The sequence below is a fragment of the Balaenoptera physalus genome (genome assembly GCF_965194825.1).
Source record: "Balaenoptera physalus genome assembly, chromosome: 15".
NCBI lineage: Eukaryota > Metazoa > Chordata > Mammalia > Artiodactyla > Balaenopteridae > Balaenoptera > Balaenoptera physalus.
Genome location: NC_138894.1, coordinates 41,231,110 through 41,259,000, shown reverse-complemented (window position 1 = coordinate 41,259,000; position 27,891 = coordinate 41,231,110).

The window sequence follows — 27,891 nt, the reverse complement described above, 5'->3', positions numbered from 1 at the left end:
TACAAAATTCAATCACTTTCCTATATATCAGTAGTAACGAGTAGAATTTAAAATTTAAAACACAATACATTTACGTTAGCACCTAAAAATAAATACTTAAGAATAAACATAACAAAACATGTACAAGATGTATATGAGGAAAACTACAAAACTCTAATAAGAGAAATTAAACAAGAACTAAATAAATGGAGAGCTAGTCCATGTTTATGAATAGGAAGACTAAATATGGTTTATAATTTGCTCTATTGATTCAACACATCCCAATCAAAATCCTAGCAAGTTATTTAGTGGATATTGACAATCTGATTCTAAAGTTTATGTACAGAGGCAAAAGACCCAGAATAGCCAATTCAATATTAAAGGCAAAAGAATAAAGTAGAGAACTGACAATACTTGACTTCAAGACTTACTCTTAAGCTACAGTAATCAAGACAGTGTGTGACTGCCATAAAAACTGACAAATAGATCAATAGAATAGAATAGTCCAGAAAAAATCCACATAAATATACACACTCCTTTTTGATAAAGGAGCAAAAGTAATACAACAGAGAAAACAGCCTTTTCAATAAAAAGAACTGAACATTCACATGCAAAAACATGAATTTAGACACAGACTTCACATCATTTACAAAAATTAACTCAAAATGAATTATAGACTGAAATGTAAATCTATAAAACTAGAAGATACCATAGGAGAAAACCTAGATGACCATAAATATAATGATGAGTTTTAAATAAAAGGAAATATCCATGAAAGAAATAATTGATAACCTAGACTTCATTACAGTTAAAATCTTCTGCTCTGCAAAGACACTCTCAAGAGAATGAGAAGATAAGCCACAGACTGGGAGAAGATATTTGCATTAGACATACTGAATGAAGGACTGTTATTGAATATATAGAAAGAACTCTTAAAACTCACCAGTAAGAAAATGAACAACCTGATTTAAAAAAATGGGCAAAAGACATGAACTGTTACCTCATTAAAGGAGATATAAAGATGGCAAATAAGCATATGAAAAGATGCTCAACATCATATGTAATTAGGGAATTATAGATTAAAACGACAGTGAGATACCACTATACACCTATTAGAATGGCCAAAATCCAAAACACTGATACCACCAAATGGTGGTGAGTATGGAGAACAACAAGAGCTCTCATTCATTACTGGTGGGAATGAAAATGGTACAGTCACCTTGGAAGGCGGCGTGGCAGTTTCTTACAAAACTTAATACTCTTACCATATGACCCTTCAATCATGCTCCTGGGTATTTACTAAAATGAATAATGTCCACACAAATGAGTTTATGCCCACACAAAAACTTGCACACAGATGTTTATAGCAGCTTTATGTATAATTGCCAAAACTTGTAAGCAATAAAGATGTCCCTCAGTAGGTGAATGGATAAATAAACAATGATACATCTAGACATCTAGACTCTGCTAAAAAGAAATGAGCTATCAAGCCACGAGAAGACATGGAGGAACGTTAAACATGTATCACTATGTGAAAGAAGCCAATCTGAAAAGGCTATATACTATGATTCCAACTCTGTGACACTCTGGAAAAGGCAAACTATGGAAACAGTAAAAAAATCAATGATTGCTCAATGATTGCCTGGGGTTAGGTGGAACACAGAGGATTTTTAAGGCAGTGAAACTATTCTGTATGATACTATAATGGTGGATACATGTCATTGTACATTTGTCAAAGCCCATAGAATATATAACACCAAGAGTGAACCCTAATGTAAACGAACTAATGTAAATCCTAATGTAAAATATCATTCATTATTTTTATTGGTTAAGTCTGGCAACTCTTCTCAATGTATATTAGCAGAATAAATGTTTGGAACATCTGCCATGTGCCAGGCAATCCACACCTTCTTATTAAATTATTTGTGCAGTTGCTTGTTTTAATGGCTGTCTCCCACGCTAGACGTTAAACTCTTAAAGGGCAAGGACTAAGCCTGTCCTTGACTGATAATGATGTGCCAGTGTAGGTTCATCATTTGTAACAGATGTACGGCTCTGAGTGGGGGAAGTTGACAGTAGAAGAGGTTGTGCTTGTTGGGGGTGGGGGGCAGGGGGTATGTGGGATCTCTTTGCACTCGTCTCAATTTTGCTGTGAACCTAAAACTTCTCTTACAAATCAAGCCTATTTTTTTTTTTAAAAGGAAGTCTACAAAAGTCTCAGTATTTACTCAGGTCAAACTGGAGAAGCACTGTGGTCTGTTTATTATCCTTGTTTTCATCCAGTTTAGATGAGGTGTTTTTCAGTTCACACATCCCTTCTTCTGAATAACATTTCCCCAAGTTCCCTAATACATAGAATTCATAGCCTTTCTTGGCTCCAAAGATCTATGGCAGTTTCCTTTATCATAGAACATGGAAGTAATATTGCCACATAATTTATCATCCAAAGCAGGACAATTTAGAAGTGAAAGGAGGCACGATTAATAATTATACCAAGACAACAGGCACATACATTTTAAAAAAAATTGTATTGGAGTATAGTTGATTTACAATGTTAGTTTCAGGTGTACAGCAAAGTGAATCAGTTATACATATCCATATATCCACTCTTTTTTAGATTCTTTTCCCATATAGTCCATTGCAGAGTACTGAATAGAGTTCCCTGGGCTATACAGTAGGTTCTTATTAGTTATCTGTTTTGTACATAGTAGTGTGTATATGTCAATCCCAATCTCCCAATTTATCCCTCCCCCGCTTCCCCCCGGTAACCATAAGTTTGCTTTCTATATCTGAGATTCTATTTCTGTTTTGTAAGTAAGTCCATTTCTACCATATTTTTAGATTCCACATATAAGGGATATCATACGATATTTGTCTTTCTCTGTCTGACTTACTTCACTCAGTATGACAGTCTTCTAGGTCCATCCTTGTTGCTGCAAATGGCATTATTTCATTCTTTTTTATAGCTGAGTCATATTCCATTGTGTATATATATATATATATATATATATATATATATATATATACCACATCTTCTTTATCCATTCCTCCATTGATGGATTTTTAGGTTGCTTCTATGTCCTGGCAGCTGTAAATAGTGCTGCAATGAACATAGGCGTGGATGTATCTTTTCGAATTATGGTTTTCTCTGGGTATATACCCAGGAGTGGGATTGCTGGATCATATGGTAGCTCTGTTTTTACTTTTTTAAGGAACCTCCATACTGTAAATTGGTACAGCCACTATGGAGGACAACAGGCATACACTTGGACTGTCCAGGACAAAACAGAAAGAATGTTCACCCTACCCACTGTGCCAAGCCTTCCAAGGAGAGCTGAGCCAGGTGGCCATGTGTGCGTATGTGAGTAGTGGACTAAATTCATTTTGGTAGCAACTTTATTTACTTTTCCCCCTTAAGTAGTGATCTTCTTGGGTACAGGCTGTGTTTTTTTTTTTTTTTTTTTTTTTTTTTTCAGGCTGTGTTTTATTCTTCTATGTACCTTCTTTACTTTTCCTGGGCCTGACATGTTTCATTACTTAGCGAGTGTTCAATGAATAAATGAATGGGCTAAAGGTTTAGCTATATTTCTTCTTTTTACCTTCTGTGTCAACTCCCTCAATTAGAATTTCTGATTTCATTTATGAGTTCCTTCAGCATCCTTCATTCTATCTTAGTTGATATCATTTCTCTTTGACACAACAAACTCTAGCATTTATCTCTCACACTGATGTTTCTTTCAGATTTCCTGCTTTGCTGGCTAACGCCACACTAACCAGGTAATTAGGGCAACTTTGTATGTCAGGATTTGGAGGTTGGGTTGGGGAAGTTTTGTAGAAGAAGGCTTACAAAATAGTGCATTTTGGGGCAAAGACCAAAACACTCCTGTCAACTGGGAAGAATGACAGACTGGAAAGTTACAAAAGATTTTGAGATTACTATGGTTATTTCAGTATGCATACTAAAAGAGAAAATAAGTGGCACCGATTTAGAGGCCTATTGCAGAATTGATAGAAAAAAAGGTGTGATGAGGTCTTGATAACACAAGATATTTTTAACCAACCAACCAAATAAAAAATAAAATACAGCATCCTATTCTTGTTACATGGGTTAGATATAATTTTAAGCCTGGATAAAGCTAAGCATAGGCAAGATATGATGAAACTAACTGAGAATCTGAAGAAAGTACCCTGGGTTGCAAGTTAGGAAACCAAAATTCTAGCCTTGGCTGGGAAGAGTGGCTCTGTGACATAACCTCCAGGGGCCTAATTCGTATTTATCTGTGATGTGAGGGCGTTCAGGCCATGTACACTTTAGGACCCCTTGTAGATTTAGCAGTCTCTTTTCATGTTTTTTTTTGTACGTACTTAGGCTGGAAGCCCCCAGAAGCAGAAGAGGTAGCTCATACTGTACCTTGAATGCTAAGAGTCATTGGCTCCCCAGACCTGTACAACTCTATTCTCACAGTTGGTAACCTTGGAACTTTTATGTCTTTTTTTTTTTTTTTTAGTTACTGGAAGGGACCGATTACTCTTAGAAATGGGACTCAGAAAAACAAATACTGTATGCTAACGCATATATATGGAATCTAAAAAAAAAAAAAGGTTCTGAAGAACCTAGGGGCAGGACAGGAATAAAGACGCAGACGTAGAGAATGGATTGGAGACACGGGGAGGGGGAAGGGTAAGCCGGGACAAAGTGAGAGAGTGGCATGGACATATATACACTACCAAATGTAAAATAGCTAGCTAGTGGGAAGCAGCCACATAGCACAGGGAGATCAGCTCGGTGCTTTGTGTCCACCTAGAGGGGTGGGATAGGGAGGGTAGGAGGGAGATAGAAGAGGGAGGGGATAAGGGGATATATGTATACATATAGCTGATTCACTTTGTTATACAGCAGAAATTAACACACCATTGTAAAGCAATTATATTCCTATAAAGATGTTAAAAAAAATAAAATACATAAATATTAAATAAATGAGTAAATAAGTTACAGGATATATTGTACAGCACAGGGAATATAGTCAATATTTTACAATAACTATAAACAGATTATAACCTTTAATAATTAGGAATCACTATGTTGTGCACCTGAAACTCACATGATATTGTAAATCAACTATGCCTCAATAAAACAAACAAATTAGAAAAAAAGAAAAGAAATGGGGCTCAGAATTCCCACCTTGGAAACATTTAGTTCAACCCTGTAATTTCACAGGAGAGAAGCTGATGTTCATATTTAAATCCACGGGTCATGTCATAGAAGAATATTTGTAAAACCTATGTCTCCTGACATGGCTCAAGTCTTCTAACCCCTTCACCTATTCATTCATTCATTCAGTACTTTCTAAGTACCTACTATCCAGTCAACATCTTTTTCACCAGTCAGGAGTCAAAAAGACATAGGGAATATGACCCCTGTTTAGAAACATGGTTTTCCTAGACACATGTGTTGATGAAATCTCATTGTTGGCATTTTAAATTTTGTAGTTGTTTTCATTCAGCACCTGTCTGCCCTAGCTTTCACACTGAAGAATATTATATGCTAGTTTTTCTGGTGTGGGCACTAGGGCAGAATGTTAGATACTGCTTGTATTGATTAAGACATACTAACCTTCAAAAACAATGTCTCCTGTCCCACCATCCCCTGCCAAATATAATGGCTTAGAGAATAAGAATTTCATTTATTCTTCATTTAACAGGCAAACAGGCCTGTTCCCTATAGTTTTTCAAGGACTCAGACTGATGGAGGCTGTGCCATCTTCAGTACATCCTTACACGGTTACCCTGGGTACCAATACCTGGCCAAATGAAGGGAAAGGGCACAGATGACTACATACAGGTTTTTATGGGCCAGGCCTTGCCACAGCACTGAACACTCTTGCTCACATTCTATTGGCTAGAACTCAGTCACATGACTACTTGTAAAGGAAAGATAGGCTGGAAAATGTAGTCTATCCCCTTGCCAGGAAGAGGAAAAAACTGCCAACAGTCTTTGCCACATGGTTTTATGCTCAACCAAGTGGTGAAAAGTATCCCCAGACCTCACCTTTCATTCAACCATTGTGTGAATTCCAATTCAGATTTAGTTCAACTTTGTGGAGGATGATTTGCTTCAAGTATTAAAGAGTGTATGAGTTCAGCCTGGTTGAAAATCAGCTTACTTGCTTTTTTTCTGTGGCCCATACCAGATGCTTTTAGAATTCTTCCAATAAATTAAAGGTTCAATTAAAAAAAATAATCAAACACAGAACACGAATTGTAAACTTTTGTCTCTATGTCTTTCAATTTCTTTTTTACCGTGGACAACACAATTATGTAATATCTCAAACAACCTACATAATACTCTTTATTAGAACAAAAAAATAAACAAACAAAAACAACAACAAAAACCCTACTTTACCTTAGAGATATTCCTGAGGGATTAAAGAAAGAGAGCCTTAACCACACATATTTTAAAAAATCGAGTACAAGACTACTATAGAAATAACTTCTATTTCACAAGAGGAATACATTTGTATAATCATGGAGATATGATTTTGCCTGCCATTAACAACTCAACATTGGAAAATCCTTCAACCTACCAGAAATATTTTTCTGTAACTTACATGACTAACAATTAAATTTAAAATGTGGAGATCGGATAATGGCATAGGTACGAGGGCTGGCAAGATTACTAAATCACCTCAAAAAGGTGCAAAGGGAAAACTGGACTGAGGTCTTCATGGGGGGGGTAACTTAAATATAACTTTAATTTAAAATGTCCCATTAGACAGTTAGTACTATTTCCCTAGATTTCCAGATGGCTCACTCCTATACTTTAGTTTCTGCTCAAATCTTTTTTTTCAGTGAGTCTGTCTCTGACTACTTTATGAAATATAGCATTTCCCATTTACTCTGTCTCCTTTCTTGGCTTTATTTTTATTTTATAGCACTTTTTTTCTATTGCACATCATATTATATATTTACTTGTTTATTTGTCATTGTCTCTATGAGTCACTGAAATACAAGCTCAAGGAGGGCAGGAACTTCATCTGTCTTGCTCATGATAGTATTCCCAGTACCTTGAACAAACAGTACATGAATTAGATTAGGTGCTCAATAAGCTTAACATTGAATGAATGACTTGCTGATTTCATATAGAAAAAAGGTTGCCCCGTGCACATGACCTAGACATTGGTCATTGGTTATGACCTACTGTGATATCATACACTTGTGTCAGTTAGCATTTGCTGCTGAAATAACTGCCCCCAAACGTAGTGGCTCAAAACAACAATTATTTATTTAGCTTATGATTTTGTGGGTCTCAGTTTGGGCTGGGCTTTCAGCTGGGTGGCTTTCTTGGTCTTAGCTGTGCTCGCTTATGCATCTGTGGCCAGCTTAGAGTCAGCTAGGTGATTCCACTTTGGCAGGGTTGGCTGGCTGTCCACCTGTGGTGATGGGAGTGATGAGGCATGTGTCTCATCATCTAGCAGGACAGCCCGGGCTATCTGCATGACAGATGCTCAGGGTTTCATGAGTGAGAGGAGAAGGTGAAAAGCCTTTTGAGGCATATATTCAAGACCAGTACGAAGAACCTCTGCTACAATCTATTGGTCAAAGCACATCATCATGGCAGCCCAGATTCAAGGGTTGGAGGAATAAAGTCCACCTCTACCAGGATGGAGCTGCAAAGCCTGCTTTTAAGAACATGGATTTAGGAAAGGGAAGATTTTGTAGCCACTTTAGGAATCTATCACCAAGCCATCAGTGTTTTGGCCTGGAGGACCTACTGATCCCCGAATACGGACAAGTGCCTCTTCTACTAAAGCATCGTCGCATCAAAGCAACCTAATATAGAAAGTTCAAATGCACATCTAGCGATAACATTCTTAATCAGCATATTCAAAAAGCCTTCCCTGTGAGGGAGGACTGATTGTCAGCTATCTAACAGCCATCTCCTTTCTTTTCTCCCCCACAATATTAATTATGTTCCATGCTGCATGCATCTCTGTTCAGCTATGTACGTTACCTCTCAATAAAAAGAGATGTTGTTTCAAAATAAATAGCCTGATACACTGTAAAGAAGCTGCAGATACTTAGAAACAATATTTTCTAAATATTTATAAGCTATATTTCAAACTCTGTTACATTCAGTGAATTGTGTAAATAAATATCAGACCTGCAAGTCACCATCCCACAGCACCAGTGAAGCTCGGCCAATTATTCATCTATAAACAGACAAGTCATCATCTCAAACTCTGTCCTCTGTCTTACAGCTCTGTCTTTGGATTCTATCCAGTAAACAAACCCAAAGTGCGAAATTTGTTTTTACTTACTAAAAGGAAAAAAGAGTACCTTCATTATGAGGAGGAATGGCAAGTGTTGGTGTTATTTATTTTTTAATTGTTATTTTTTAATTGCTATAAGGGAAGCCATCGAGTTAAACTGATCCAAGTCTCAACTGGAACAGAGTAAAGGGACATGGAGGAGGGAACAGAAGGTGGGAAGTGGATAGAAGAAGCAGAGAGTCTTTTTGCTTAATTCCTTTGAAAAGCTCCAGGCTTGCAGTGCTTCAGTCTGGAAGGACAGGTCAACCAGATGTGAGTACATAGGTTACACTTCTGGAACAGTGTTCTGGTTCTCTCGGCTGCAGGTTGAGGATGAGAAGGAAGCAGGAAGAACCACAAGTAATTCATATAGTGTGACTGTACGGAGTGTCTACACTGTGCATTTTCTCTCTGTCCCAGGGATGCTCATCTTCCAAGAGACTGGATCCAGATCTAGACACAGAGATGAGAAGTGTGCTATCAAAGCTTGGATATACTGAAACTAATATATGGAGTTTCAACACAAATCTGCAAGGGTTTGAAGAAGGGGTTGGTTGTTCAGTGTGGTGTGGAATTATGGGGGTCTTCAATGTAATCTTGAAGAGTAGGTTGCAGATGAATCTAGAAAAAGTATCTCTGGCAAAATGGGAAACATTGAAAAGAGAGGAATGAATTAGGGTATTTATAGACAGTGAGAAGGTGGTACTGAATGGTGAGAAATTTGGTCTGAATGTAGACGGGTTTGTGTTGGGGAGTGATGAGAGCTGCAAAGGCAGAGATTACCAGGTAAGGAAACTGGGACTTATTCCAGTGGTCACTGGAAGACACTGAAGACTTTGAAACCATTATCCTAAAAGTGAATGTGTGAGACGATGTGGACAGAGATGCTGGGTTACACATCTTAGCAAAATATAGAGTCCAAGAACGAGGATCCTCATCTCCAGTATGAGTGTTAGCAAAGGTAGATGGAATAAAACAAGCCTACTGACCACCTATAACCCACCAGCTTGATCAGAAGTTTCTGTATCAATGATAGATACTCACTAGCAAGGGAAAGAAGTTGAGTCAGTCTCTCTCTGCTCTCGTTCATATTCTCTTTCTCTCTCTGTCTCACCTGAGAGGTTGTATTTTAAGGCACGGTCAGATGCACTGCATTCCCTAGGAATAACACTTAATTTTAAGGCTTTGTGTCTGTTACTGCAGAGAATGACCCTTCTCTGTACTTCAAGTACTGGAAACTCACAGTACTTGAAAACTTGAAATAATCTCTCTCTCTAGTCTCTCTACTTCCTTCAGTGTTTGATGTTGGTATTGTACTAAAATTATCTATATGTGCACGTTCTTCAAACGAATAAATGAGCAAACAAGCAAACCTCCTGAACTAATGAAAGATCCTTGCCATCATTCCTCACGCTAGCCTTTTTCTGACAGTATGTTCAGATCAATCTTTTTCTAATTATTTATATTGGTTCTCTCTTTTCCAACTTTTCAAAGGCAGATTACTGCCTGGTACAGATCCCTACTGATCTTTTATTTTCATGTTTTAACTTTTACCATATTACCCCATCTGTTCCCACTGTCTCCAATGCAGACACAAGTTCTCGAAGAAATGTAATACTTTCTATTTTTCAGAGACTGAAAAATATCCCTTTAACTTCATTTGCAAATTGTCTTAGAAAGTTAGAACCAATATTTGAAAGCATTAATAACTTTATTTATTAGAAAATAAAAATCATTTATCATAAATATTTAAATTCCAAGAAAGCAGGAAATAATAAAATTATTGAGAATTCTAATTTGCAGAGATAAGTGCTATTCACATACGGATCATGACATCTCCTCTCTTGTTCTATATATTTATAGGCACAGGCATACCCATATACACACAGATTTTCATCTAGGAATCAGAGAAAGAGAAAAAAATATATAGTTGTTCGTTTTTTTTTTTTTTTTTAATTAAAAAAACCCTGAGTTACAGTCGTCATTACTCCAGATGAGGGGAAAATAGATGGCATGAATATTTATATAGAGCCCATCATGCGTAACTTAAAATATCAGCATTTTCCTGGTTTACTCAAGCTTGGCAAAGCTTACAACTTCTTTACCAAATTCAATAATACTACATTTACAAAACATCAAGGTCATGATAAGTGCTACTGCAGAGGGAAAAGAAAACAACAAGCACGCTGGTCATTAGAGTGGAGCCAGCCACCAGAAAGGGTTAGGAGTCTCAACAAGTCTGTTAGCATTTGTAACACTGTCTACCCCCTTCCTACTCTGAGATTTTACAGCTTCCACATAAATATTTTTAAAGACCCAAATTGGTTCTTCAAGGTGTGACTGATAGAGGTAGTTTCCTTTATTAAAAATGTAGTCCCATGGTTTAGAAGCAGCTGAATGCTTAGTCTTAAAGATGCAGTTTATGCAAAGAAGAGAAACTTTGATCAGTATAACATAATTTTATTGATAGCATTCTCTGCAAACATTTAGGAGTTGGTGGAAGCACCTATCCAGAAAAATAAACTACTTAAAATGCCATAAATCCATCGTCTTATTTCTCAAACGGTTTATTCTGAGTAAAAGATGTCTCTGGAGTGTCAAAGGAAAACACTTTGGAAATTAATATAAACCAGGAAAAAAGCTGGTAGCTGTAATTAGTCTCTACTCTCAACAAAAAGAGCAAAATATCAATATGGGGTGGGATATATTTTTGTCTGAGCTTAGTTCTGATCGAATAAAAGAGTTTTTGATTTTCGGTTTTTGAGGGGTTTTTTTTTTTGTTTTTGGCAACAAGTCACAATAATGTAACTTAAAAAGTTTCTGGAAATATTTATTGTATAGAGCCTAGAAGATGAAAAGAATGTAACTGTTACTCTTGGTTGGTTTTGAGGTTATTTACTTAGGGTTAAGCACCTCATTTTTCTTGTGTACAAAAAGTAATTATGCAGTCAAAAGAAATATAGCTCATATACTTCAAAACATATGAAAAATGTAAAACTTTATTACACACATTAATTTCTAACAAAGGCCATCTCTAACATCAGCGTAACTGGGGCAAGCCGGATAACTGATGTATATATATGGATGCATCCCCCAAATGGGTTTTGTAAAGGCAAACAAACAAATACACAATTTCTTCTTGTATGTCTGCCTCTCTTGTATAAATTTTTACTTCCCAATATAGGCAATAGTTTTGAGGAGTTTTTTTTTTTTTTTTTTTTTTTTGGTGTTTGTGTGTATGTTAGTGTATTCTCTTCAAGCTAGTCTCTCTAGCCCCCTGCTCTACCCCCTCCCCATTTTAAATTTTATTGTTTCAAGCTACTCAAGTTGAACCCATTTCTACGTGTAGCAAAACAAAGACATGAAAACCTACAAATTATAAAGTAAATGGGTTGATGGATTTTCCAACTTGGATTTTGCCCGTTCTGACCTTCTAAAAATGTCAGCATATTCTTGGAAAGCCACTTTTACTGTGAGCCAGGCCTGTTCTGTTTGCCCTCATTTTTTTCATTCCCGGAGAAGCAGCTCCTAGATAACAAGATCTGGATTCTTGCCACCCTAGGCAGGACGATTTGTGTGTTGACTTCAATTGTCTTGGGGCCCAAGACAACTTAGATGGCTGATGTACTAGAGGTATCATGCTGGACAATAGGGTACACAGCTAATGTAAAGAATGGAGGGGCAGGGGTGGTTCTCACCTTGTATGCACTAACTAGTAACTGGAAAAATCATTTTATCAATGAAAAGAAAAATAACTATAATAAAAGCAAAATAACAAACCTTATCTCACATGGGGTAGAAGAACCTGACATTTTAAACTGTCAAGCCAGAAGGTCAATGGAATCTTCTCATTCTGGTAAAATATGCAAACATTGTCTTGATGTTTGAAGCTATTTTTTAAAACTAATTGAATAGAAATTTGTGAGAGGTCTGGGTGTCTATGTTTGGAGGTTGGTGAAGGATCCGAGAGTGGCTTACAGTCATGAGAAATATCACAAGGAAAAGGAATAAATAGTTCCCTCAGGATACAATAATCTATGATAATACAGAATTTTTCAGAAATAAAATGCATAGCACTTATGAGTTCAGTCAAGCAACATGAACATCCAAACAAAATAAAGCTTATAGTTCAGCTTCATGAGTAAGTGATATGATAATGCAATGATTAACTTTAGCAAACCAGAATTTTTGAAGAAAATAACTGATAGAGAAGTCACACATTACTGAACTACAATATATATCCCCATCTTTATTCTTTCTTTGTTTTTTCTCTACAGTAGTGCTTAGAGGGGAAAATCTTCAAAGAGATTATTGGCTATGAATAGTGTTCAGGAATTTTTCAATGAGACTTTTGAAAATTTCAATTAGACTCTGAACTGGATGTCAGTACCCCAACATTAACTTGCCAGAGAATAAACATCAAAATTTAAGTTTAATGTTCCCCTTTCTATTCTTTTAAGTTCCCCTCACATGATGTCCATTGTGTGTCTGGGAGGTTGGGAAGGGATACAAAGAGATCTCTAAAGAAGTTACCATTTTAATGCAAAAATAGTGTCATCTTGAGATCCAACATTTTAACTTAAGCTATCAAATGGGAATGATTACTCTATAGTCAAGGAAATTATGCTTACAAACCTTCTAAGGGGATTTTTCACATCACAAAGGCATATATCTCTTTAAAGCAGTCAAGAATGAGAGCTTTAAAAGATAGCTCCTCAAAAAGGGAACCCCTATACACTGTCGGTGGGAATGTAAATTGGTGCAGCCACTGTGGAAAACAATACGGAGGTTTCTCAAAAAACTAAAGATAGAACTACCATACGATCCAGCAATTCCGCTCCTGGGTATATATCTGAAAAAAACAAAAACACTAATTCGAAAAGATACATGCACCCCAATGTTTATAGTAGCATTATTTACAATTGCCAAGATATGGAAGCAACCTAAGAGTCCATCAAGAGATTACTGGATAAAGAAGATGGAACAGTATTCAGCCATGAAAAAAGAATGAAATTTTGTCATTTGTAGTAACACAGATGGACTTGGAGGGTGCTAAGTGAAGTAAGTCAGACAGAGAAAGACAAATACTGTATGACATTTCTTATATGTGAAATCTAAAACAATAAAACAAACTAGTGAATGTAACAAAAAATATAATGAAATAGAAACAGATTCACAGATATAGAGAACAGACTAGTTGTTACCAGTGGGGAGAGGGAAGGGGAAAGGGGCAATATTGAGGTAGGGGAATAAGAGTTACAAAGTATTACGTATAAAATAAGCTACAAAGGTATATTGCACAACACAGGGAATATAGCCAATACTTTATAATAACTATAAATGGAGTATAATCTTTAAAAATTGTGAATAACAGTATAAGTTACTGTACACCTGTAACTTATATAATACTGTACATCAACTATACATCAATTAAGAACATTAAAAAATTAAAAAAAAAAACAGAGCTCTTCAAGTGTGCATAAGTTTTTATTATCAGGTTATGAGCCATTCGTGGGGATGACTCTAAAAAATGTAAGTTTTCCCATGGAGAGAGTCCTAAAGTCATCACCCTCTATTCAAGGCCAACTTACATATTGTGGCCAAGTGCCAAAATACTTTTAGGGGCCCACAAAGATGTCCTAATTTCTTTAAAAATTAGAACAAAAAGGGAACTTCTAGGTCAAAGAAAATGTCTTAATATGTCATATTAGTATATTCTTTGTAGCAGCACAGTCATAAAATGTAATTTAATATTTCTCTTCACGGGAAGTGGTCCATGAAGGTACAAGTGTCTTTAGTGCCTGTGAGAATCATACTGTGGCCCTGTCTCCATACACTCTCTTTCACCCTAAAATCTGCCTCCCTATTTGAATTTTTTTAATTCATGAGCTTCAATTTCTTTATCTGTCAAATGGAAGTATTATCTCATAGGGCTGTTCTGAGGATTAAATAAAGTAGCAAACTCAAGAGCATTTTGTAAACTGTAAAGAACTTTCTTAAGAGAGATCACATTATTATTTTCTTGGTCATGGCCATAATCATCCATCTAGTCATTGACGCTAGAAATCTGGGATGAAATTTGAATCCTGTTTCTCCATCTCTTCTTCCAAATAGCTGCCAGCATTTTTGATTTCTACCTCTGCCATGGCTCTGAAATCCACACTTCTTTTATGGGTCCATGGCTAAAGCATTCTTCCTCTTTCTTTTTAAAACTTTTATTATGGAGAGTTTAGACAGAAGTACACAGAAGGGTATAACAAATTCCATGTACCCATTTTCTAGGTCCCCAAATCAATCCTGCTTGATATCCATATCCCAAACCACCTTTGAAGCAAATCTCGTGAGTTATGTAATTTTATCTATAAATAGTTCAATATCTTTCTCTATGAGATAAGGACTGTGTTTAAAAACAAAAACCCATAATACTATACTCACTCCTAAAAATAGCAATAACTTCTTAATTCATCAAATTTCTAGTCAGTGCTCATATTTACAGTTGTATAAATGTCTTAAATGTTTTTTAAAGGTTTTTCCAGTTAGACTCCAAATAAGGTCCTAACATGTTTCATTGATCTGTAGGTTCCCTGCCAACCTCTTTATTTTCCTCCTGTTTATTAACTAATCTTTTAACCACATTATTCCTGTGGCTCGACTTTCTGCTTCCGCACTTTTTTCTCTTTGATTTACTTTCCATGCCGCTACTGACGTTATCTAAAATGGATTCCATCACATGACTCTTCTCATTAAAAAAAGAAACTCCACTGGCTTCAAAATGTTTACAGGGATGAAGCCCATTTATTTATTTGTTTGTTTATTTGTTTAGCTATTTATTCAGGTTACTGAAAGCCTTCAATAACAAGGTCTAAATACACATTTCCAAACTAATTTTCCAATTCCTCTTCTATGCCTTCAGTTACAGTCCTCCACACCCACCCCTTACACTCCGACCCAAAATGCCTTATTCTCTTTCAGGAACTTTGCTCAGGCTGTTTTTATTTGTCTTTGCCAGAAAAGCCCTCCACTCTCTTTGCACATCAAAATCCTTCTCATTCTTTAGAGAACTGTGGATTTCTCTTCATTCCTTTGCCAGCACTCTAGATCTAAATTAACCGCCAACTTCTCTGGTTCCTTATAGTATTTTGATAGTACATCTCTAATACTGATTATAGTAATGACAGCATCAAAAAGCTTTAAATGCCTGAAGCCATCTAATGTGCCCAACCACCTTATAGAGAAGGTACTATTATATTCCTATTTACCGATGAGGAAACAATATTAGCTAATGTTAACTCAGTGTCCATTAGGTCCCAGCTACTGTTCTCTCCGAATATAATTGACTAGGTTCTATTATTATGTCCATTATATATTTGAGGAAAATAACCAAGGTCTCACAGCTAGTTAGTGACAGAGCAAGGCCTGGAACACAGGTAGTTTGGCTATGGAACCCATAACCTGAACCACTGTGCTAGGCTGCTCTTATGAAGAAATACAGTTTTTATAAAAAAAATGTGTGTGTGTGTGTGATTTTATAGCTTTCCCTCAGGAGCATGTCTCCCCCAAGGCCAGCTCTTGTCTAATTCTCAGCACAGTACTGCGTACATATAGTAAAATGTTCAATGAATTAAATATCTTGAATTAATCCTGAAGTATTTGGTAACTGTAACAAAGAAAGACTATTCAGAATAACGAGCTACATACAATTTCTGAAATTCAATACAATTCAATGTAAATTAAGACCAAGTTTACTAAAAAATAAAAAAAGGGAAGGATTTACATATACATTTTAGCAGCATATCTATTAAGTAAAGCAATGCACACTACCATAGAGCTAGAATAGTCTAATAGCTAAATTGCATGATTTTCCTCCACAGTTCTTCTTAAAGAAATATGCAGCAGAAAATATGGAATATGAAGCTACAAAATGATGCATATTCCCAAGTTTCCCCTGAAAGGTGATATTTCACAAGCAGGCCCATTGTCATTATGTAGGTGTCCTGACTGTAATATATGGACTATTTTTTCAGAGGTTGACAAGCCATTTCATTTACTCATGCAGTAATCAGGGCTGAAACTTGAATAGATCTGGGGAGAGGTTGGGATATAGTGTGAAATTGTTTTCAATACTGCTTGGACTATTCCAATTTAGGAAAGAAGCAAAGCAACCAATGTCTCCTCCCAGATTCTGAGATTGTCATTCATTTGAAATTAAGATGGACAATGAAACTACAGATTCACTGGTCTTAGGATGATTGAGAAGCAAGACAGATGCCATTTACTTCAATTTTGGAGCCATCTTAGACATTTTTTCCAGTGTGATTCTTGGAGCTTACCAAATTCTTGAGGAATATTATTGCATTTCTAAAGAAAAATAATTTAGGTTTTCTTTTTTCTTTTTTTATTTACAAAAAGAGTTGGGGGAACGTCACAGGTTAGAAATAGGGGCCCAAAGTGATTAAATAGGCTTTTAGCTCTGAATTGTCACATTCCCCAATGACATTTAGCTGAATTACATTTGCAGTTCCATCTTCTGAACTCTTTTTAAAGACAAGGACTATGGCACAGAAAGGCCCTCAAGACCCAGATACTGGGTGGGTGGGATCTGCAGCCCCAGTTCCTAATGTCTTGACTTCACTTTGCAGGAAAAATTTTCTACTTTTCCAAATTAGCTGCAGAGAAAGAGAAAGAGAGGGCCCTGGTATTTGCAAAGCCCCTCTCCCTAAAAAGACTCAGTCCAGGAATAAGACTTCAAATCAGAATAATTTTGGAATTCCTAATGACTAATTTAACTCATATCAGCGCTAAACTCTGCTTTGCTCCCTGTCTTCTGACAGCACCCCCTTGATAATTACCATTAGATGATTTGCACCTGCTGTCAAAGACCCTCCTACATCTTCTTATCTAAGATGCTGCTAACTCCCAAAATTCCTAGGTATGCCACTTCTCTTAAAACACAACCCATGTTGCCCATCAGTCTTTCATTTCAGCCAAATAAATAGAAGCAAATTTTTTAAAAATTGACCATTTGCTAGGGTTTGAGACCTGACCTGATCCCTGGCTGTATATCTACATCTGTGTGGTCAGGGGAACAGAGTAAAATTTTCAGTTCACATTATCTTAAGAAATAGATAAAAACCATTGGATAGTGGATAAGGATGGTCTCTTGTGGATACCTCACATGATTTCCCACTGATAATTTTTGTTTTCTTTGAGAGAAAATTTTAAACATTTTTATAAGTGCTACTGGGTTCGATATTACAGATAATGTAACAGGGATTTTGTGTTTTCAAGGTTGTTAGTGCCAATTTCACACTTTATTCAGGTTTCCTTAGTTTTCATCTAATGTGCTTTTGCTCTTTTAGGAGCCCATCCAGGATACCATGTTACATTTATTTGTCACGTCATTTTTTTTCCATTTGAATTGATTTTGTAAGAATTGTCATTGTATTCGAGAAGACTGTCTTCAAGAAACTTATAATCTAATTACTCTGGTTAACAATTCTTTATGAAATTTAACAACTTCCTGCTCTGATATGTGCAGATAGCTATGGAAATCATGAGTGGCCCAGGAGGTGGTGGTATTGTCGCAAAGTAAGATGGAGTGGAAACGATATACCCGAACAGAAAAGATGGCGAAACAGGGCATTCCTCTGCACAAGACTAAGCCATTTGTATTTGTGAGAGTAAAGCAAAAAGATGACAGGGACCAAAGATTAATATGACTGAAGGCAGATGCAAAGAGGAAAGTAAAGTTCAGGAAAGTCCTTAGAAGTACAAGCCCCTCATGGAACGTTTTCCCCAGAAACATTCTTCTCAGCAAAGGGGGGAAGATGAAGGTTCACAGTTTCTGGCCTACAGCCTAGAGCTTCATTCCTTGAATTTACACTCCCTTTTCTCCCTTTTGGCTAATCTTCAAACACTACAAAAAGATGGAGGGGTTGAGCGTTTTCTTAAATACAGCCTCTCAGAAGTTGATTTTTGCATTTGTTTTTCCTATAGGACTTTGTTAATGGAACACTCTAAAACTGTATTTCCAAATTCCAGACCATCTGTGCTTTCTACTGATTCTGATTTAGGACATTCTTGATTTTCTTGAGTGTGTGTCTTGTTTCAAAGAATGAAAAAATTATTACTCAGCCTTTCTGAAGACTAGGAAGACGAGGTTTCTGTTTTCCTTGGTTTAAGAAAGACTTCTGGTTTAGGAAAATGAAGTGGTTAAGAGAAAGTGGGATACTTTTTATTGAAGCATAGTTGCTGTACAATATTATATAAGTTACAGGTGTATAATATAATGGTTCAAAATCTTTAGCGGTTATACTTCATTTATAGTTATTATAAAATATTGGCTATATTCCCTCTGTTGTACAATATATCCTTGTAGTTTATTTTATACATAAAATTTTTACCTCTTAAAGCAGGGGTACTTTTCAAACATTAGGTAAAAACTAAGGAAACCTGAATAAAGTGTGAAACTGGCACTAACAACCTTGGAAACACACAATCCCTGTTACATTATCTGTAATATTGAACCTAGTAAGACTTAAAAAATGCTTAAAAATTTCTGTCAAAGTAAACAACATTTATCAGTGGGAAATCATGTGAAATGTCTACAAAAGATCACTCTTATCCACCAACCAATGTTTTAAAAATCTATTTCTTAGGGGCTTCCCTGGTGGCGCAGTGGTTGAGAATCTGCCTGCCAATGCAGGGGACACGGGTTCGAGCCCTGGTCTGGGAAGATCCCACATGCCACGGAGCAACTGGGCCCGTGGGCCACAATTACTGAGCCTGCGTGTCTGGAGCCTGTGCTCCGCAACAAGAGAGGCCGCGATGGTGAGAGGCCCGCGCACCGCGATGAAGAGTGGTCCCCACTTGCCGCAACTAGAGAAAGCCCTCGCATAGAAACGAAGACTCAACACAGTCATAAATAAATAAATAAATAAATAAAAGAACGTGAATTTCTTTAAAAAAAAAAAAAAAAATCTATTTCTTAGGACAATATGAACTGAAATATTTACCCTTGTCCCCCTGACCATACAGATGTAGATATACAGCCAGGGATCAGGTCAGGTCCCGAACCCTAGCAAAAGGTAAAATAAGTTTGTTTTTTAGATTTGCTTAAATTTGTTAGACTCAAAACCAAGTTGGCATTGAAGAGCGCAAAAGAGATTTAAAAACTGTTTTTTTCCTCTTTCTTGATGAACTCCATGATCAAGTCTTTCCTCCAGCAAATTATCTTCACTATATTCATTTTGCAATGACCAAAAAAGGAAAAACATCAGGAAGGAGTATCAGCTTTAACTTTTAATTTCCTGGTTTTTGTCAGTTTATGTCACAACATTAATTTTATTTCTACAGAAGAGGGAGGGTTGCAGGTAATTAATATGACTCTTCTGTACCCTTCCCAGAGGAAAAATACCCCATTATTAACACTGAGTTGTTAAAGAACAGAACAAAAGAAAAGTGAATCTGAGATGTAGAAAGAACTTTCCCCACGTGTCACTATACACACAGGAGGGGGTTAGTATTTCACTGGCAATGCGTTACTGAACTTGGTTCATTGTCAGGCACTCCTACTTGCTAATTGGATAACATCCCAGCCAGCGCTGTGAAGCTGAGTGTATAACCCTTTTAGAGACCCTGTTACAGTTTGATGATACTTCTGCAAGTCAGAATTTCTTGCTTTCTATTCCTCATTTCCCCATCCTTTATGGAGCAAATGTTGTACACCTGAAAATTGAATTTGATGGCACTTTACCAAGCTCTTAGAGGCATTTTTCTCCTCCTCTTTCTGAATTCAGAGAGGCTGAGCAAAGCCACGTGTTGATACAGTGCAGGGTCCTCAAACATTTGTAAAATGCCTTCAAGCAAAAGGGGAGTATGCTGGTATCCTGCTAAACCCTGTCTGTAATCTGCAGCCTTTACAATGAGACAAAGAAGATGTGGCTTGTCCCCTAATATAGTTGCAATGAAGATAGAATGATGGCCCTTGAAGTAAATATAAAATAATTGTATGTGAGGGCTTATGCAAAAAGGCTTTGTTCCTAAATACTGGAAAGGCAGTCACCCTGAAACAATGGGGTAAATTAGCATGCAGCCAACCCCAGGCTCCCAGCTACACACACACACACACACACGCACACAAACGCACTCACACTCACAAGTTCACAGTGACGGATGCTTGGTGCTTGCTGGGAGGTTAACAGTAAGAATCTTTCTTAGGAAGACAGCATGTCAGATTTCAGACACTTTCCCTACAAATGGGCTTTTGCTGCTCAAAGCCGGGGCTTTTCTGATCCAGATAATAAAATCCATTTACATGAAAAGATGCCGCTTTCAGTGACATGATTAATTTCAGAAATACCTGGCATCTGAATGAAGCCGAGACTTCAAGAAATGACTGATGATGAGAAAAGATAATTAGGCAAATGTCAAGAGTTTTGCTTGGGGACTGAGGGGCTGCCCCATCTAGGTTATCCTATACTCATTCCAGATGGAAATGAAAGGCCTTTGTGGGAAGTTGGGGATGATCAACCTATGGTTACAGAGAAAGTCTCTTTAGCTCATGTTTCTCTGCGTTTGGCTCCATCACGACCAGTGGCCAGCTGATGCTTACCTTCAATGACTTGTCAGTGAATCCCAGACAAAGCTGGCCTTGTTTTTCATGAGGCCTGAAAAATGTAAATTTATCTTTCCTTACATGTCATTTGTTCAAAAGTGACCTCTCTCTTCTGAGCCTTTTCAAAAATCTCATTGACTTTTCCTCCCCTCTAAAAGGAGAAAAACAAAAAGGGGAAAAAGCCAAACACCGTTTAGTACTCTGCAGAAAGGACTTTGAAGACGAAGGCTGAATTGGGAGGTAATGCAAATGTCCCCCCACCCTCTGCCCCCAAACATTGTTTTTGAACCCTTTCTTCATGGTGTTTTTGTTTTTTTATTTTTCCCCAATTGGTGAATTGGAGGATGTCAATGACTAGAGATTAGTGACCTCCACAGAGTAGAGCTGACGAAAAGCAAGGCACTCCTAGTGGACTGACAGAGTATTTCTCCAAAGGAACTTTTTAGAATAGAATCTTTAACAGGAGCAAGAGGGAGGGAGGTTCTTTCCTTATTTTTTTCTGTCTGACAGTACATCTTAATTCCTCCGAAAAGATAGTCATTATAGACTAACTGTTTGTAGATATACCGTGGTCCATAAGTGATTCTCAGCAACCCTAACCCCTCCCCTTTACTCTTTCTTCTTCTAGCTGATTGGCATCTAAAGGAGAAAAGTGCCTCCCATCTCCAGGCAATGGAACTCCTCCAAGAAGAGAGGAAATGATCCAGAGAAAGATCCTAGCTAGCAATTTAGGTCTGAGCCTACCCATTTAGGTTTACATCTGATATTAACCATGGTTGCTATGGGTTGAATTGTGTCTCCACAAAAGATATGCTGAAGTCCTAACCCCCAGTACTTCAGAATGTGACTTTCTTTGGAAATAGGGTTGTTGCAGATGTAATGAATAAAGATGAGGTCATGCTGGAGTAGAGTGGGCTCAATTCAATATGCCTAGTGTCCTTATAAGAAGATGATGTGAAGACACACAGGGGAAATCACCATGTAACTCCAGAGAGAGAGATTGGAGTCATATTGTTGCAAGTCAAAGAAGACCAAGGATAGATGGCCACCACCAGAGGCTATGAAGACGCCAGAAAGGATTCTACCCTACAGATCGCAGAGGGAGCAAGGCCCTACTGACACTTCAGTTTTGGACTTCTGGCCTCCAGAGCTGTGAGACATAGATTTCTCCATGGTACTTTGCTATAGCAGTCCTAGGAAATGAATACAATAGTTGTATAATTTAACATCGCAGGCCTATCTTTATAGGAAAGCTTCTTTTTTCCCCCTTAACTTAAACTCTTACAGTCTTACCCCATTTCCATCATCATGGGCAGATATGGGTTTACTAAGAGACAGTGTCACCTGTCACAAATGGTGAAAGAGGTATAGTTCCATATTCACCAGAAACAGAGGATCTGTCTCCTAAGAGGCTTGACTGTCTTTAAACATACCCCTAGTCTATGTAAAATTGCTCATCAGTGTCACGTCAGCCCCTCAAAATGAATGCTCAGTATATTTAGTGAAATACCATATGCTAAACACATTGAGTACACTGTAAGGTATTCACTACCTCTACTATAAAATACCAAGACATGAGGGGAGAAAAAAACCTATGTGTCAGCCAGCTTTATTCCTTTGGAGAAAATACATTAAAATATATTCATAGCAAATATGTGAAGTCTTTGGCTACGTCTGTTTCTACTAATGGGATAAAGCTGGAAAGAATTGAAATTACCCATCGTGTGGAAATTTCTACTCAAAAAGGGACAATTCCATCATCTCTGCATAATTTTAAAAAGCTATTTACCCAAAATAGTAAAATACAATTAACACTATACTAGTAAATAATACATATAACTTGGTGTGAGTTAATTTCCTTCAAGTTTTCAAAACTTGCTTTAGAAATCACATCGTTGAGCGGCAGTTTTGTGCAAATGACAAAATATTAGCAAATAAAAACAAAAATGGTTACTCTATTCTTTATTGTTTGTTATATAACAGCATAAACATATTACTGAAGTATGCCATTTCTTTGGGTTTGAGTGTTTGCTACCGTTCAAGCCAACTATCCTGACAGCTAAACAATTTTATAGTATAAAGATGCTTTTTCTTCAGGGAGTAGAAATTTGCAGAAATGGGAGAGGGTCCCACAATCCAAATACAATATGACTGCGTTGTCCTATTTGCTTTTAATCACCCATAATTCCTGAGATACTTCACATTTTATGTTTAAATATTATCTCAGTACAAAGCTTTTCCCCTGCTAATGCATAATTTCATTTAGAAATTAATATCTTCCACTTATAATGCATCAAAAACTAGAAACATTTTCCTTCCTTAATGGTGTAGGAATTAGTGTAATTTTAAAGCACTCAAGGATATAATTATTTACATGTACTAGAAATGTTAACTAGAACTATCTGATCAAGGTATGTGGAAAGTTGGAGAAAAGCAAAATATTCCTGAAATTATAAGTAGCTAGCTATTTTAATGTTACTTAAAAAGAAATAATTAGGTTATGTGAACATTCCAGATTATAGAAAAAACGTGTCCCTGGAATCCTTTGAAAATTAAATGTTTCTTTATTTTCAAAGTACTTGAAGATTATTTATTTTTTGTTGAAGTTAATATGTAAGTAGATATGGCTTTGGTATTGTTGGAAGTGATAGAAAAATAGATGAAGTGTTAATTTAATAAATGTATTTCTAGTTGTGCTAAAATTGAATGTGATGCATATATGTCAATTGGATATACATACAGTTGTAGTATTTTTTTTTTAAATTTTATTTATTTACTTATTTATGGCTGTGTTGGGTCTTCGTTTCTGTGCGAGGGCTTTCTCTAGTTGCAGCAAGCGGGGGCCACTCTTCATCACGGTGCGCGGGCCTCTTACTATCGCGGCCTCTCTTGTTTCAGAGCATAGGCTCCAGACGCGCAGGCTCAGTAATTGTGGCTCACGGGCCTAGTTGCTCCGAGGCATGTGGGATCTTCCCAGACCAGGGCTCGAACCCGTGTCCCCTGCATTGGCAGGCAGATTCTCAACCACTGCGCCACCAGGGAAGCCCATGTAGTATTTTTTACCATTATTATGAAGTGTGCTTAGTTTTACAAATGCATCTGCTCATTGTGATGATTCCTGTGCTCAGCTTAAATGGAAGTTATCATTTTTCTTCTTTTGTTTATAAAGGTACAGTTTATATTTCTTGTGTGATTGATTATATTCCTGGAAGGTCTTGTGATTAACAATATAGTATTTTTTTAATTGAGTTATTTCACACACAAATGGCAGGGCCCAAAGGGTATTCTGGGTTTGCAGGATTTTTCTAATATACATGTTCCCTTCTGTATTAAAGCTGCTAATTAGTGCTTTTAAACAGCTCAACATTGAATTGTTGGAAGGCACCATATCAGAGGCTAATATAAAACTGTTTATGTGGAAGGATATATAAAATAAGAAGGTGTTAAACCCAACACAAATTGAGTGGCAGAGGGTTCCCACCAGTGTTAATTTTGTTTGTTTTGTCTCATTTAAAGTTAAGATGCCCGTGTTATCATTGTGACGTGGGACATGCTATACATACAGATGGACTGAAATGTGTCGGTTTCTGAGCTGCATTTGTCTGGCAAAGAAGACAATGGGTAGTTTTATCAGGAAATAGCTATTCCTTAACAACACTAGTTTTTATTTTTAACAGAAGGACATATGGCGATATATATATATATATATATACACACACATACACATATATACATGCTTTTAGTTTTAACATCTTTATTGGAGTATAATTGCTTTACAATGGTGTGTTAGTTTCTGCTTTATAACATAGTGAATCAGCTATACATAAACATATATCCCCATATCTCCTCTCTCTTGCGTCTCCCTCCCACCCTCCCTATCCCACCCTTCTAGGTGGTCACAAAGCACTGAGCTGATCTCCCTGTGCTATGTGGCCGCTTCCCACTAGCTATCTATTTTACATTTGGTAGTGTATATATGTCTATGCCACTCTCTCACTTCATCCCAGCTTACCCTTCCCCCTCCCCGTGTCCTCAAGTCTATTCTCTACGTCTGTGTCTTTATTCCCGTCCTGCCCCTAGGTTCTTCAGAACCATTTTATATGCTTTTATATGTTGGTTATACGAGACATGCTAAAAGTTCCTATTCCTGCTAAGCATGTTCATGAGCTTTTAAATAGTATTTTGATATGCTTGTCTAATAGGCAATAACTCATTAACAGATTTTTGAATTTCTCAAGGCAATTTCACAACTGAAGTTCAATGTACATGTGTTGAAATCAATCCAAAAGTCTCAGTATCTTAAGTCAGATTCTATTGTCAGTATTATAAATGAATCAAGCTAGAGGAAAAATTAAGAAGTCATCTATTTCAATCCAGTACTCCCAGCTTCCACATAGATAGACCAGGGAGAAAACTTTCTGTTCTTAAGTCCTTCCAGGGAAATTTACATGTCTCCCTCATCATCCCACCAAAGTTTAATGATTGGTTTCAAGGGATGACTACATCATTTTTTTACTTCCCGGTCAGACTATCTCATCTCAAATGAAGCACAGAGGGACAACTGGTCAACCTGCAGGAAAGCATTTTTATTAGTTGTCATCCTTTATTGCATCAAAGCACAGTAGTTTCAAACAGGCATCCTGTCTAGATTTATTCCTTACCATAATGCTTTCTACTATTCTTTATATACGTGCTCAGTGTTAAAAAGGATTTTGATCTGATTTTGTTTCATTTTTAGTGTTTAAAAAAAAAACTCTGTTGTTCTTTTGAATGTGAATACTTGGGAATTCCATGATGCTGGATATGGAAAAGGATATATTTCTTATGGACATTCAACTAGATTTTGGAAATGTCATGTGGCAACCAAGAGCTGTATCTTAAAATTGAAGAAAAACACATGCCGTTGATAAACTCTTAGCAAGTTTGATTAATAAAAAAAAGAGGGCAGTCATAAATAATGTTAGGAATTAAAATAAGACATCGTTACAGGTTCTTCAGCTATCCCAAACATAGAAGACATAGAGATACTTTATGACAGTAAGATTGAGGATCTGGATTACATTAATCACAAAAATTGCAAAACATACTCAACCTGACGAAAGATGAAATAGAAAATATAAATAGTCCTAGATATATTAATACTGAAGAGTCTGCAATTTACATCTTGACACAGGGAAATCTTTTGACCTAGATGGCTTCACTGATCAATTTTTCCATAAATTTAAAGAAGAAATAACACCAATTACAATGCACGTTTTTAGGAAAAGAGGGAACAATTCACAAATTATTTTAAAATGTCACTAATATCTCCATACTAAATCCTGACAAATAATATGAGAGGTAAATTACAGGTGAACCTCTCTCATGAAAGTAGATATAAAAATAGTAAACATCTTTACTGTTTATTAGAATTTATTAAGATAGTACAATGTTCGTTTAACATTTGAAAAATATCACTCAGTGTAAAGGTACCCCCCCAACCCCACTTCTATATTGTACTCTTTGGATGAAAGTCACAATGGGTAGCCCACACTTAAAGAGTGGGAATTTATGGTCCCCCTTGTTGAGGAGTGGGTACCTGCAAAAATTATTTTTCATTCTTCTACATGAGAGATTTGTCTTTTCCCTTTTATTTATCCAATCGTTTATTGACATCAGTATGGACTTAGGAGGAGTTAATTAAACTTAGGTGTTAATCTAATATGGCTTTATTTTATTTTATTGTCAATATTGTCCTAGCTTTTGCTGTTGGAACTCTTTCAGTTGGCTCCTGTGACTCCTTAACAAACTCTCATCAATGTGGCTTTTTTTTTTTTTTAAAGCACTTCTTTACTTTCTGGCACTGGAAGTTGCTCCAGGCTCGTCTTGTATATTTCTCACCCTAGTCCTAGAAGTAGGCTTTTCTCCAAGGATCCCTGATTTCTTTCATTGTATTTTTTATGTACTACAGCGGTCCTCCCCATCCACGATTTCACTTTCCATGGTTTTGGTTATCCACTCTTAACCATGGTCTGAAAATACTAAATGGAAAGTTTCAGAAATAAAAAATTCTCAAGTTTTAAATTGGGCAATGTTCTGAAGAGTGTGATGAAATCTCATGCGTCCCTGCCTGGGGTGTGAATCATTCCTTTGTCTAGGGTATTCTGCCCATTAGTCACTTAGTAGCTTTCTTGGATATCAAATTGACTGTCAAGGTATCCAAATGCTTGTGTTCAAGTAACACTTATTTTACCTAATAGTGGCCCCAAAGTACAAGAGTAATTATGCTGGCAATTTGGATATGCTAAAGTGAAACCATAAAGTGTTTCCTTTAAGTGAAAAGGTAAAAGTTCTCAACTTATGGTAGTTCTATATTTAGTTTTTTAAGGAACCTCCATACTGTTCTCCAGAATGATTGTACCAATTTACAATCTCACCAATAGTGTAGGAGGGTTCCCTTTTCTCCACACCCTCTCCAACATTTATTGTTTGTACATTTTTTTTAACATCTTTATTGGAGTATAATTGCTTTACAATGGTGTGTTAGTTTCTGCTGAATAACAAAGTGAATCAGCTATACATATACATATATCCCCATATGTCTTCCCTCTTGCGTCTCCCTCCCTCCCACTCTCCCTATCCCACCCCTCTATGTGGTCACAAAGCACCGAGCTGATATCCCTGTGCAATATGGTTGCTTCCCACTAGCTATCTATTTTACATTTGGTAGTGTATATATGTCCATGCCACTCTCTCACTTTGTCCCAGCTTACCCTTCCCCCTCCCTGTGTCCTCAAGTCCATTCTCTAGTAGGTCTGTGTCTTTATTCCCATCCTGCCCCTAGGTTCTTCATGACCGTTTTTTTTTTTAGATTCCATATATATGTGTTAGCGTACGGTATTTGTTTTTCTCTTTCTGACTTACTTCACTCTGGATGACAGACTCTAGGTCCATCCACCTCACTACAAATAACTCAATTTTGTTTCTTTTTATGGCTGGGTAATATTC